Source organism: Phaseolus vulgaris, chromosome 3, assembly GCF_051622355.1.
Source record: "Phaseolus vulgaris cultivar YP4 chromosome 3, ASM5162235v1, whole genome shotgun sequence".
NCBI lineage: Eukaryota > Viridiplantae > Streptophyta > Magnoliopsida > Fabales > Fabaceae > Phaseolus > Phaseolus vulgaris.
The window spans coordinates 23,004,695-23,017,035 of record NC_143500.1 but is presented as its reverse complement, the minus strand read 5'-3'; the positions used below and the strand labels follow the sequence as shown (position 1 = coordinate 23,017,035).

The following is a 12,341-nucleotide window of genomic DNA, read 5'->3' as shown; positions in this document are numbered from 1 at the left end:
ATACAAGATGAAATTACTACAACATCTGAAGAAAACTGGTATGTTTATGACCCTGGGAAGAAGAAAGAGGTTCATAAATATATTTTCTCAAGGTGAATTCTTTTTTTAAATTTCTAGTGGATTGTTCTTGTGGTTTCAAACTCTATATATGATAGCTACAATTACATGTTTCCTTTCTACCTTGGTTGCAGGACTAAAAGACTTAACCGTCATAAGGTTTCTCACGAGGTTTTAAGTGGAGCAATTTTGAGGAGAGATTAACTAACAAAAGACACATTTCTACCTAAGTAGTTGTTCTTTTTAATAAACTAAATTATTGTTCTTCTGCATATTTTCCTATTCGCCACACACCTTCCAATGCAGCAGGTTTGAAAAATTATTTCTTTCATTTACTCTTATTTATGGACAAAAAAAAAGTGTTCATAAAGTATATTCAGTTCACCTCTTGTAATTTTGTTTTATTTTCAATGTTTATCTGACAGATACACATCTAATTGTTTTGAGATAATTTAAAAAAAAAAATGAAATGGATTGATTATAAATGAACTAAAATTATATAAAAAAAAATATAGTATAAGAAATTATTTATTTTTAATTTTTTTGTAATATTAGAAACTGTTTGACTATAGAGTTAGATGAAAATTCTTGCAAGAGAAAATGAGAAACTTATCACTCAATAAAGTATAATTCTTTTTTTCATATCACATAACAATTAGGTGTTTAAAATTATAAGTTTTAATTTTTCTAAAAACATAGAAGTTGGGTTAGGTATAAATTTTATTATTTTTTTCTGAAAATTAAATATTATAAAACATTGTTTTCAATTAAAAAACTTGTTACAAGAGAAAACTTATAAAACACTGTTTTCAATTAAAAAACTTGTTAAAAAAACATGTTATAAAACTCTGTAATAGGTTGGAGTCATGCTCTTCTCTCATTGTCTCATAGTTTACCATATTTGCCATAAGTTTTAAAGTTTTGGAGGGCAGTTTATATTATATTCAGTCAACTACACTTAGTAAGACTTTTTATTTAAGAAACAACAGGAAGGAGGTGAAATAAATATAGATGGATAGAAAAAAAAGAAATTATGATGATTTCTATTTTTATAAAAAACATTGAAGTTGGGTTTGGACTATAACTATTATTATTATTATTTTTAAAATTAAAATATTAAAAAAATTGTTTTAAGACAAAATAACATATTTTATATCTGTTTGCTTGTTACTTTTTCTTTTAAATATTTTACAAAAAATTTTATCTCAAACAATAAAAAATTAAATATATTTATATTTAAAGACAATTAATAAAGGGACATAACAAACTTTAATATTAAAGAAAGAAAGAAAACAATAAAAGCAAATACAAGGACAATTAATAGAAAGAAACACATCTCTAGACTTTTCTACATTACCGTGACCGTTCTTCTACTCTTCTGCATGCATTACTTTTCTCTTTTCGATGCAGCAGCAATCAGCAACTCTCGATTACTGTTCTTGTGTATGCATTATCCCTTCAGCTGCATCAATCAATGACTCGGTCTTGTTTATTTATCTGGATCCATATTTGTGTTCAATGGGTGACAACTACTTTCATTTCTGGTATTTTTTTCTCTCATTTCCAACTTTTTTTTTTCTTTTCTCAATCAAGGAGCTAGATCAAACCGATGCAAGAAGTAATTTATGGTTTATTTCAGTCTAAGGTTTAAATTACTTAAGATATTTATAATTTAAATGTGTAAATTTTAACATTACTGAAATTGTTTTCATTTTTATATAAATATTGTAATTTTGGTTGCATACAAATGCTGGAAATAAATTCAAAATATGTGTTTATAAACTATTCCAGATCAAAAGAAGAGGTATATATAGCATAAAAACAATGCCACAATTCATCCGAACTCAAATTTCAAATTCAAAAAACATTACCTTTAAAAAAACATTACCTTGTTTATGTGTCCTATGTTTGTTATGCAAATTCGTCTACAAACACGGTTGCAGAAAAACACCCAAATGGAAACCTTAATACTTCATTCAAAATTGGGCCAGTTGTCTTCCATTAGGCAAATGCTCCTTGCACCATATTAATTCCAACAAGCACCCAACCTGGTATTGAAAATAATAAAAATGTCCTTCAAAAATGATGAAAATAACCTTAAAAAAAGAAGAGTGTAAATAAAAATTACTTATGGACTCTTTTATCCGAAAATATTCCGAATTTAAATACCTGAAACACATTTTTAAATTCTGGAAATATTTATTCGTAATGCATTTTTAATTTTATGTTCCAGATTTTTTTAACCGGAATGTATTTTTTTTATTTTTGAATTATTTTTACTATTCTGGATTTTTAAATCCAAAATAAGGGTAATTTTGGAAATTTTGAAATATGATAGGGTGCAGGTTAGAACTCATATGGTGCAAGAAGAAATTTCTCGACAAGTGCTCCCTGCACCATATCAATTACAACATGCACCCAACCTGTTATTGAAAATGACAAAAATACCCTTTAAAAATGACAAAAATAACCTTAAAAAAAGAAGAATATAAATAAAAATTACTTACAAAAATTTTTATCCGAAAATATTCCAGATTTAGATATCCATAACAGATATGACACATATTCTGCACAAAGGTTTTATCTCTTCACACAAGCCAGAACCGTGATTCAATTAATGTGTCTTTATGACCTTCTTAAGGATCTCGTACGGCTCCTACCTTCCAACTCTGAAACATCATCACCCTTTGTATTACTACAGCACCAGCAGCCACATCAATCTTGCAGAGATTGGATGACTATTATGCAACAAAGTTACATAAGCCACTAGCAAAGGAGATACTAGATTGGCTCAAACACATAGGCTAACAAATAGAGCTACACTTAGTTCTCAAAAGGTAGTACCTGCGGGTTACATAACCAAACCCAATATATTCTTGGTCCTCTACTTGCCTACTGTTCTTCCACATTTTCTCCAAAACAAATGTAGCACAAAACACTACAGGCTGCACAAACAATTGTGTTGTTTTGAAACAACAGACATGCACTTATTCTAACTAAAACCACTAATCCTCTTACCATTGCAGCAATGCTATAACATCTGTAACATACTACAACTACTTGTTAACCGTGAAACAGAGATCAAAAAGCCACCAAAAAGACGCATACTTAGCACGCCAAGGTATTAATAGACTATTGGATAAATCACTACATAACTAAGATGCTTTAGTGAGTCTAGCATTCCACAACCTTTGCACCACATTCAGTTGTAGAACAAAAGGGCAACTAGGCTGAGAAGAGGCTACAGAGAAACTGGCGCACCACACTTAGCATAACCAAAGAACCAAAGTTACTGGCCCTAAATGTTTAGCATTCCATGGCATCATTGCCTTTTATTAGATAACTTCAAACATAACAGAAAACCAAAATTGTGCAGCATAGGATCACTAACACAGGTTCTGCTTAAGCCTCCAAAAGCACGGTGTCTTAAAGACTTCAAAGCGTTACCATTCCTTCTATATTTATCTTCAACCGACACCTCCAGCATTCCATAAAGCTCCTTAACCAAGGCCATATGCTAATGGTTATTTTTCTTTTACCTTACTCCTTTCGTGACCTGTTTGCACCCTATTAACCTCCACTGCTACATGCCTCTTACTGAAATAGATGAACATGATTGTGCCTTCAATCAGAAAAGAAGTTCCAATGATACAACACATCTTTTTTCCGCTTAATTTCTTCCACGCCTTATACAACTTTCCATACGCACCATAATGACACATTTGTTCCAAGCTACAGGGCTTGTTCAGGGATACCAAGAAAGCCATCTATTGTCAGTCCTTCTCCTATTCAGAAACACTTTCTCCCAAACTCACACAGAACAACCTATCTTTTTAGAAACCATGGATTACATGGCTCCACCCCACTGGTTACATCCTTGAACACACATAATCTAGATGTCTTTGAAGAGGCATATACATTTGCTTGCTTGGTAAAGACAAGACCAAAAAGGGAAATAGTTTCTCATCCACAACATTCGAAGGTGCAAATGAGATTTCGACACAGGAACCAGAGACATTCACACTTACACTTCCATGGCGGCATTTCCTTTCATAAAGGAGCAGACAAAGCAAGATTTCTAGCTATGTAAGCCTTGACATCTTGATTATGCAGCTAACTGGAGTTATGCAACAGAGATTTGTTGTCACAGGTTCAGTATAAGCCTCAAACACGTTGTAAACTATATTGCCCAAAAAAATTCATTACCGAGAGCTCCTTGAGAGATTGCCAAGAAAAATAGGGTGATACAGAACCCAACATAAACTGTGGCGCAACATAAGCCACCACACCTTTTTTAGCCCAGGGAGTTCTTTAGTTAAGGGAGAACAAACAGTTCAATGAGTATAAAACCCAACCCGAGTAGGAAAAGCTAAAATTGGATATTTTCCTCTTCAACCAAGACCAAGCTTGTAGTTGAGCTAGGCTAAAGATTTATTCAACCTCCACCCTTCCCGTTAGATACCAACGACCATACCTGATAAGCGATTACGCACTCCATGAAAAGATGTTTGGTCGACTCTTCTAGCTAATTAGAAAGGGGACACAATAGAGAAGGGGGACTGACTTCTCTTCTGCTAAGGTTCACCCTTGTCGGTAACTTGCCTTTGAGGATTCTCCAAGCTAAGGATAAGGCGTTGGTTAGGACTTTGATATCCCATAAGGTTTCCATGGTTATACAAGGGTCATGATGTGTGGAAGATTGTAAAACATCATAAGAGGATTTCGCAGAGAACTGACCATCCTCCTAAGCTGCCTATACAACTTTATCGTGAGAATCTTTTTTAGGCTTGATATTGTTCAGTTCTAACGATAAAAGAGAATGTTGTTTTAGCTCCCATACGAAAAAGATTCCTTCTCCACACCAAATTCCAACACCAACCCAAGTCTGACGAGTTGCTCATCTGTTTAACTAGTTTACCCTTGTCTTCATTTGTCTTCATACGAAAAAGATTCCTTCTCCACACCAAATTCCAACACCAACCCAAGTCTGACGAGTTGCTCATCTGTTTAACTAGTTTACCCTTGTCTTCATAAATGAGATATAACTTTGGGTACTTCTGTTTCAACGTGTAGTCCCCTAGCCATTTATCTTTCCATAAGAGAGCTTTATCTCTTGACCCCAGCTTCCACATTACCTATTTATAAAACCAACTACCTTCTTTACCTTCTTCGTAAAGGTTGCACAAGTCCCTCCACCACTAGGATTGTGCTATGCTCGACGATCTTCTCCTAAAAATACCGTTTTTTGAATATTTGGACACGACCACTTCTCTCCACCCCCATAGAACCATCGACTTTCAGCTTCCACATCCATTTGACTAGGAGCACCTTGTTGAAGTTCTAATATCTTTAATCCCTAGGCCTCCCTCTAACTTTGGTTTACAAATGTTTTCCCATTTTACCCATGCAATCTTTCATTTCTCACTTCCCCAACCCCACAAGAAATTCCTTTGCATACTTGTTAGCTCTTTGCATACCAACGTTGGGGCTTTGAAAATGGACAGTACAGGGGTACAACTGTGAACACTGACTTGATCAAGCATACTCTATCTACAAAGGTTAAGTTCTTTCCTTTCCATTTAGATAATTTCTTCTTCACTTTGTCAAGAAATTCTTTCCAAAACTCCCTCTTTCTAGGGTTGCCTCCAACTTGAAGCCCAAGGTACTTAAAGGGCACAAACATTTGTGTACAGTTTAACACATCAGTGAAAACTAGCAATTGTTGGCTTTCTACGCCTACAACTCCAATCCCAGACTTATGGAAGTTCACTTTTAGCCCCGAAGCAAGCTCGGAACATCTAAGGATAGTCTTGACCACCATAATATCTTTGTGACTAGCTTGACATACCATTAGGGTGTCATATGCAAATTGAAGCAAGGATACTTCAACTTGATTAGCCCCAATAGCCAACCCTTGTAGCCTATTAAGGGAAATTGCTGTTCTTACAAAACCAGTCAGGCCTTCTACTACCACCAAGAAAAGGAAAGGTGTTATGGATCACCTTGTCTAAGCCCTCTAGTAAGAAGGAATTCCCTAGTAGGGCTTTCGTTTATCATAATAGACGTCGAAGAAGATTCCATACATCATCTAATCCAATTTATCCACTTTTCGCCAAACCACAATCTTTGTAGCATGTAAAACATAAACTCTCACCTTACTGAGTTGTATGCCTTTTCATAATCAACCTTAATAATCAAGCGTGACTTATCTCCCCTCTTGTGCTCATCCACTACTTCATTTGCCACTACGATACTTTCCAAAAGTCTCATTTCACTCAAAAAAGCTAATTGAGATTTGTCTATGATTCTAGAGAGAACATTTTTCATTCAGTTAGCAAGGACCTTCGATGTTATCTTATACAAAGCACCCACCCACAAGAGAGATTGGCATGTATTGATCCAGGTTTGAGGGGTCGTTTGTTTTAGGAACTAAAGCAGAATGGTGTAGAAAGAAGACTATTTAGAGGGGAAACAAGCAATAAGGGTACAGTGAAATTTGTGTCGCTGGCCAACCTCTTAGTTGTGGAACGTAGACCAAGGTTCTCTCGTGGGAGTTCAAATGAGCCCTTAACAGATTCTACCATCTCAAATTGCAATAGGCTCTTTTGAAATAGGAAGAAATTGTCAAATTCTCTGAGAATGTGGGAATTGGGAAGGGAATTAGGTACAACGTTTGAAGGTGAGAAGGAAGACCAAATCTAGCTCTTTCTCACAAAGAAGCGTGTAATAGAGGGGGAGGCATCCTGACCATGTGGAAGAAATCAGGGTTCTCATATGAAAGTCACATTATTGGTGATGGTTTCATTCTGGTGTATGGTGAGGTAGTAAAAGCTTGTTCTAGAATTGTCGTCATGTCTACTCGTTGTGTGTTTGGGAGGAGAAAATTTAGCTCTAGAATGATATCTCTGGCTTGAGACAAGCCTTCTGCAATACGTGGTGTGTTATAGGAGACTTCAATGTTGTGAGATCCTCTCACGAGAGGAAATGAGTTAATAACTTTCAGAGGCAGAGCAAAGACATGGAAGGTTAGTATAAAGTTCACATGGTATAGGCCAAATGGTTTGGCTAAGAGCATATTAGATAGGACACTGATATCATTGGAATGGCTAGCAATATGGCCAAACTGTAAACAATACATCCAGACCAGGCAGGTCTCAGATCACTGTGCGATCATTGTCAAATGTAATCCTAAGGATTGGGGCCCGAGACCTTTCAAATTCATGGACGCGTAGCTAACGACACAGGGGTTTGCAGCAATGGTAAAATCTAAGTGGGAATCCTATACCTCAAACAGAGATGGATTGTCAAGTTGCAAAGAGAAAATAAAAATGTTGAAATTTGATTTGAAAACCTGGAATGTTGAAGTTTTTGGCAACATGCACACCTCTAAGAAAGTCGTGCTTGAACAGATTGGACCAGCTAGATGAAGAAAACAACCTAGGAGAGGAAGATAGAAGGAGGAGGGTGTTTCTCATAAGCCAACTAAAGGATATCAATTGTAAGTTGGATTGAATGTTGAAACAGAAGGCAATGGTAAACTGTTTGAAATTGGGTGATTCTAATACAAGATTTATCATTCAACTATTTTGTTGAGAAGGACGTTGAATCAAAATAAAGGAGTGGAGGCGACAAGTGAATGGAATGAGGAACCAAAAATCGAGAGAAAAGAATCCAGGAGTTTCTCCGAGTCTTGTTTTTTTAAGCCAAAACATTTCAATTGTAGTGTTGGTTGCATGCAAATACTTGAAACAACATCAAAATATGTATTCATAAACTATTTCTCCTTTTCACCGTAAATTATAAAAATAAGTTAATTTACATTACAAATGTTACATTTTAATCTTATTTTATTTTTAATAATAGAGGTAATTTATGCATGCATGTTTGTTTCCATGATAAACATTTGGTGTGATCTCTAAGAGTTAGAGTCTCACCTCAAATTTTTATTGATTGCTAATATTTCTTACTTTTGATGTTTTTGTGTTTCGTGCAACTAGATTTATCAGACAACATATTTTAATCTTATTCATGGATCTAAATGGTGAGTTATAATGTTTGTATTGTTGGGTTCAATAGTGTCAAAGTTCAAGATGAGGGGTGAATTGACCTTTTAAAAGTTTCGCACAGAATCAAATTTTGTCACAGTACTTTAAGGCGTTTATCTCAGTTGAATAATTTTTTATTTTAAGATTGAGTTAGATGATCTGCAGGCAAAGTTCAAATTGATTTTTGCAGAATTAAAACAGTGAGCTACAGCAATTAATCACAACCTTTGAATACAAAGCCAATGCTTGTTTTTAAGATACTTGACAGGTTGTATTAACCTTCACAGAGCATGAATTTCAATGATGTTTCACCACATATAGATTTATGCAGTAGTTCTTTAGAAAATCAAGAACAGTGTATACGTTCCCAGAAAGAACAGATTCAATTACAATTGAATAGATTTATTTCTTGACAGTTTAGTTTATTCAGCAGTTATTGAGTGCAGAGATTAAGAGAGAATGAACACAAAGCAATTATACTGGTTCACTCCAATGAGCTACATCCAGTCTTCACCTAATCCAAGGTGAAATTCACTAAATCACAATTCAAATAATTACAAAACACAACTGTTCTTGAACCCTACAAGAACATGACACACCTTGCTGAAAAACACTATTCCAGCACACACAACTCTTCAAGAAACCCTATCAAGAAGAGTTTACAACCACACTTTACAAGAAATTGAAGTATGAAACGAATACATCTGATAGAGAATGCAGAAATCTGCCTTAGACCAGTAGAACAGATTGCTCACATAGTGACAACACTTCTAACCAAGTCTTAGAACCAACCAAGAACAAGCACACTTTGTGATTTGGAAAATCTTTCAAGAACACATGCTAATCCTCTGAAAATTCTTATTTCTCTGTTGTAAAACTTGTTTTCTCAATTGTATGGTCACACTTTAAACGTAGGACCAACCTCTCCTTTTATAGAAAAACATCTTATAACAGATTTTCAAAAAACAATTAAAGTTGTTATAAAAAGAACAGATTGAAAATAAAATGAACATATTTATTTTCAAAAGCAGTTAGAGAATCTGTTATGTGAAAGAGACTTAGTTAAACACCCTGGTGCAAGGATAAAACGAAAAAAGCCTTTTAAGGTAAACATGGCACCAGACTAAAAAGAATCTATTTATTTACAGATGAACAGATTCATTTTCAAAACGATAACAGAAACTTCTTAACAAGTGAAACACAGTCGTTTTGATGGAATGAAGAATTAGTTAAAATACTTGATGCACAAAACATGATTTTCAAAAACATTTAATCAAGGCATCAGTTTAAGAAAAAAAAAATCTATTCATTTAGAAAAGAACATATTCATTTTTTATGCAGTAAGGATATTTTTGCAAAACATGTGAAATACAGTTCAGAAAACTTGTGCTTGCTCTTCTCACATGGTCAGGGGTTAAGAGGTGAGTTACCTAGCAAAAAGCCTACTCTAAACAACCTCTAAACTATATCTAATACTTTCTTAAAGCAAATGTAAATACAAATAAAATTTACACAAATGGCTTCATCAAACACATGTCTTGAAGGGGCAACAACCAACTTCAACATGTATGGTTATCCTTCCGGATTGGCCACTCAAGGAAGTAAATATATGTATCTTTTAATGAATATCTCTTATTATTTACTTCTATTCTAAATTAATCTTACGATAAATTCCACTATGCCAAAAATTTGAGTTAGCTGCAAAAAAAAGCGAGGTTGGTATGTTGACTTTAAATTTAGTCAACTAAGCCTTCACTATTTAAAAAAAACGTGGGAAAGCATGGGTAAGCGTGGGAAAGCATGAGTTATACCCACGTAAACCTTAAAAATAATAAAAAAAAGGTTGTGTTGGTCAAATAGGTTTTGCTCCGATTTCTTTCTTTCTATGTGTTATATTGGTGGAGGTGTGTGTTGTGTAATTTTATTTTTGAAGGTATAGCCTTAACGATTCCAGAATGATTCTCTAACATTGTGTTCTTGATTTCAGTGGTTTGAGGAAGCTTGAGAAGTTCTATTGTGAGAGCTTGAGGTTAAGACAATTTCGTGGAGTTCCACTTGAGGTAAATCCTTTATAAGATATTTTTTTAGCTTTCACCATGTTAGAAACAACTTAATCCTAGGGTAGAAGAAAGTGTTTCTGGCGATAAGAAAATCTCTTGAGCTATTTTTAGCTTTCACCATGTTAGCATGCTTTAGTTTTCTCACTTTGAGCTACTGCTTGCAGTCCTAAGTGAGTAATGTGACCATTAAATATCAAAATAGAACTTGTAAAATATAGAGTCATAGTTTAAGTGTGAAAGACGAAGTAGCACGAGAACTTGGGTTTTGGAAAATTGATTTGGATGGAGTTGTATTTTGAAAGAAAGCTTTCAAATTTCAAATTTGAGTTGAGAATTAAGATTCTTACTGTAAATAGGCATAAAAGTGGGTACTAGTGACGGATTCACCAGATGTGGGATGGATCCGCAACAAGATTGCTGATGGATTAGGGTTGAAGTTTGATGAGCTGGGGCGACCGAGCCGGTTGCGCTAGAGGATTCGGCAGGAGCATAAAATTCTTGTGGTGATGGATGATATATGGGGGAAGCTTAATTTGACAAAGGTTGGTGTGCCTTTTGGTGAGGACTACAAAGGTTGCAAATATTAGTTACTGATCACATCCAGGAATCTTAACGTGTTGAGTTCTAATTTTGGGGCAAGAAAGTTTTATAGGCTTGAGGTGTTGTCTAAGGATGAAAGTTAGGAGTTATTTGAAAAGAGGGGAGGGGTTGTGGTTAAGGATACTAGTATTCAATTAGTGGCCAAATAGTAGCAAAGAGTTGTGGTGGATTGGTTCTTTTGATAGTCACAATTGTTGAAGAATTGAAGAACAAGGATTTATATGCTTGGAAGGATGCATTGGAGCAGATAACAAGTTTTGAACTTGAAGGGTGCCTTTATTCTCCTTTTCGTTCTGCTATTGAGCTGAGTTATGACCATTTGGAAAGTCATGAACCAAAAACTTTCTTCCTGCTTTTGGGTTCCATGGGAAATGGTTGTCGCACAAGATATTTGTTGGTGTTTGGTTGGTGCCTGGGACTGCACAAACATGTTGAATAAATGGCAGATAGGAGAAACAGGCTTTACAAATTAATAAATAACCCGAGAGCTGCTTGTTTGTTACTTGATGAGGGGGAAAGAGATTCAGTGGTGTCACTTGAGGTGGTTTGACATGTGGCTGCCTCTATTGCATCCAGGGTCAAACCTTTCTATAGGGTGAAGAGAAACAAGGAATTGAAATGGCCCATAATGGATTTCTTTAGAACTTGTCATCATATTTTCCAAGACTGGTGTTATATACGCGAACTTCCTGAGGTGTTAGAATGTCCCAACTTAAAGATACTCCAAATAAATAGTCAAGGTAACTCTTTGAAATAGTCAAGATATTTTTTAGCTATCACCATGTTAGCATGCTTCTGTTTTCTCACTTTGAGCTACTGCTTGCAGTCCTAAGTGAGTAATATGAACATTAAATATCAAAGTAGTACTGGTAAAATATAGAGTCATAGTTTAAATATGAAAGACGAAGTAGCACGAGAACCTGGATTTTGGAAAATTGATTTGGATGGAGTTGTATTTTGAAAGAAAGCTTTCAAATTTCAAATTTCAAATTTGAGTTGAATAATTGTTTATATCGTGGCCACTCCAACATATGACATTAAAGTTTGGCTCACATGCTAACCATTTCAAATGTATTTGAAGTTGTGTTGTCACTTTGAACTTTTTATTTGAACCACTTCAAAAAAAAACTCTTGTTATGCTTACGAGAGTATCGAACCCCTTTTACTGACAACCGAGTGTCGAACCCCTTTTACTGACTTGAGTGTTGGAGTGCCTTCTACAGGTACCCCCCATCTGGTGCTTACGAGAAGACCGAAAGCCAAAGCTAAGGAATTAGTTGGACAGTAGCGCGACCGACCGACAGGAAGGGAGAAGACCAATCCTCTCAATAGTTCTCTAGGCCCCATTCCCAAACGAGAACAATTGGCGCCCACCGCAAGAAGAATGAAAACATGAAAAGGAAGCTGATCGAGAGAGGACTGTCCATCGTGCCGACTAATCTTATCGGTAAGTCGGTCACCTCCCCTCCCAACCCGAAAGCGGTTGTTTAAGATACATATAAATGATAATTTTAGAACTTAAAATAAATTATGTGAAAATTTTCAATAGTTATCTGGAATTAATTTTGATAAAAATCTT

General features: G+C 35.1%; 1 pseudogene; it reads left to right on the top strand.

The window, feature by feature from the left end:
- The first annotated feature begins 6,806 nt into the window (after nucleotides 1-6,806).
- On the top strand, nucleotides 6,807-11,519 carry LOC137839262 (disease resistance protein At4g27190-like; annotated as a pseudogene).
- The last annotated feature ends 822 nt before the right edge of the window (nucleotides 11,520-12,341 follow it).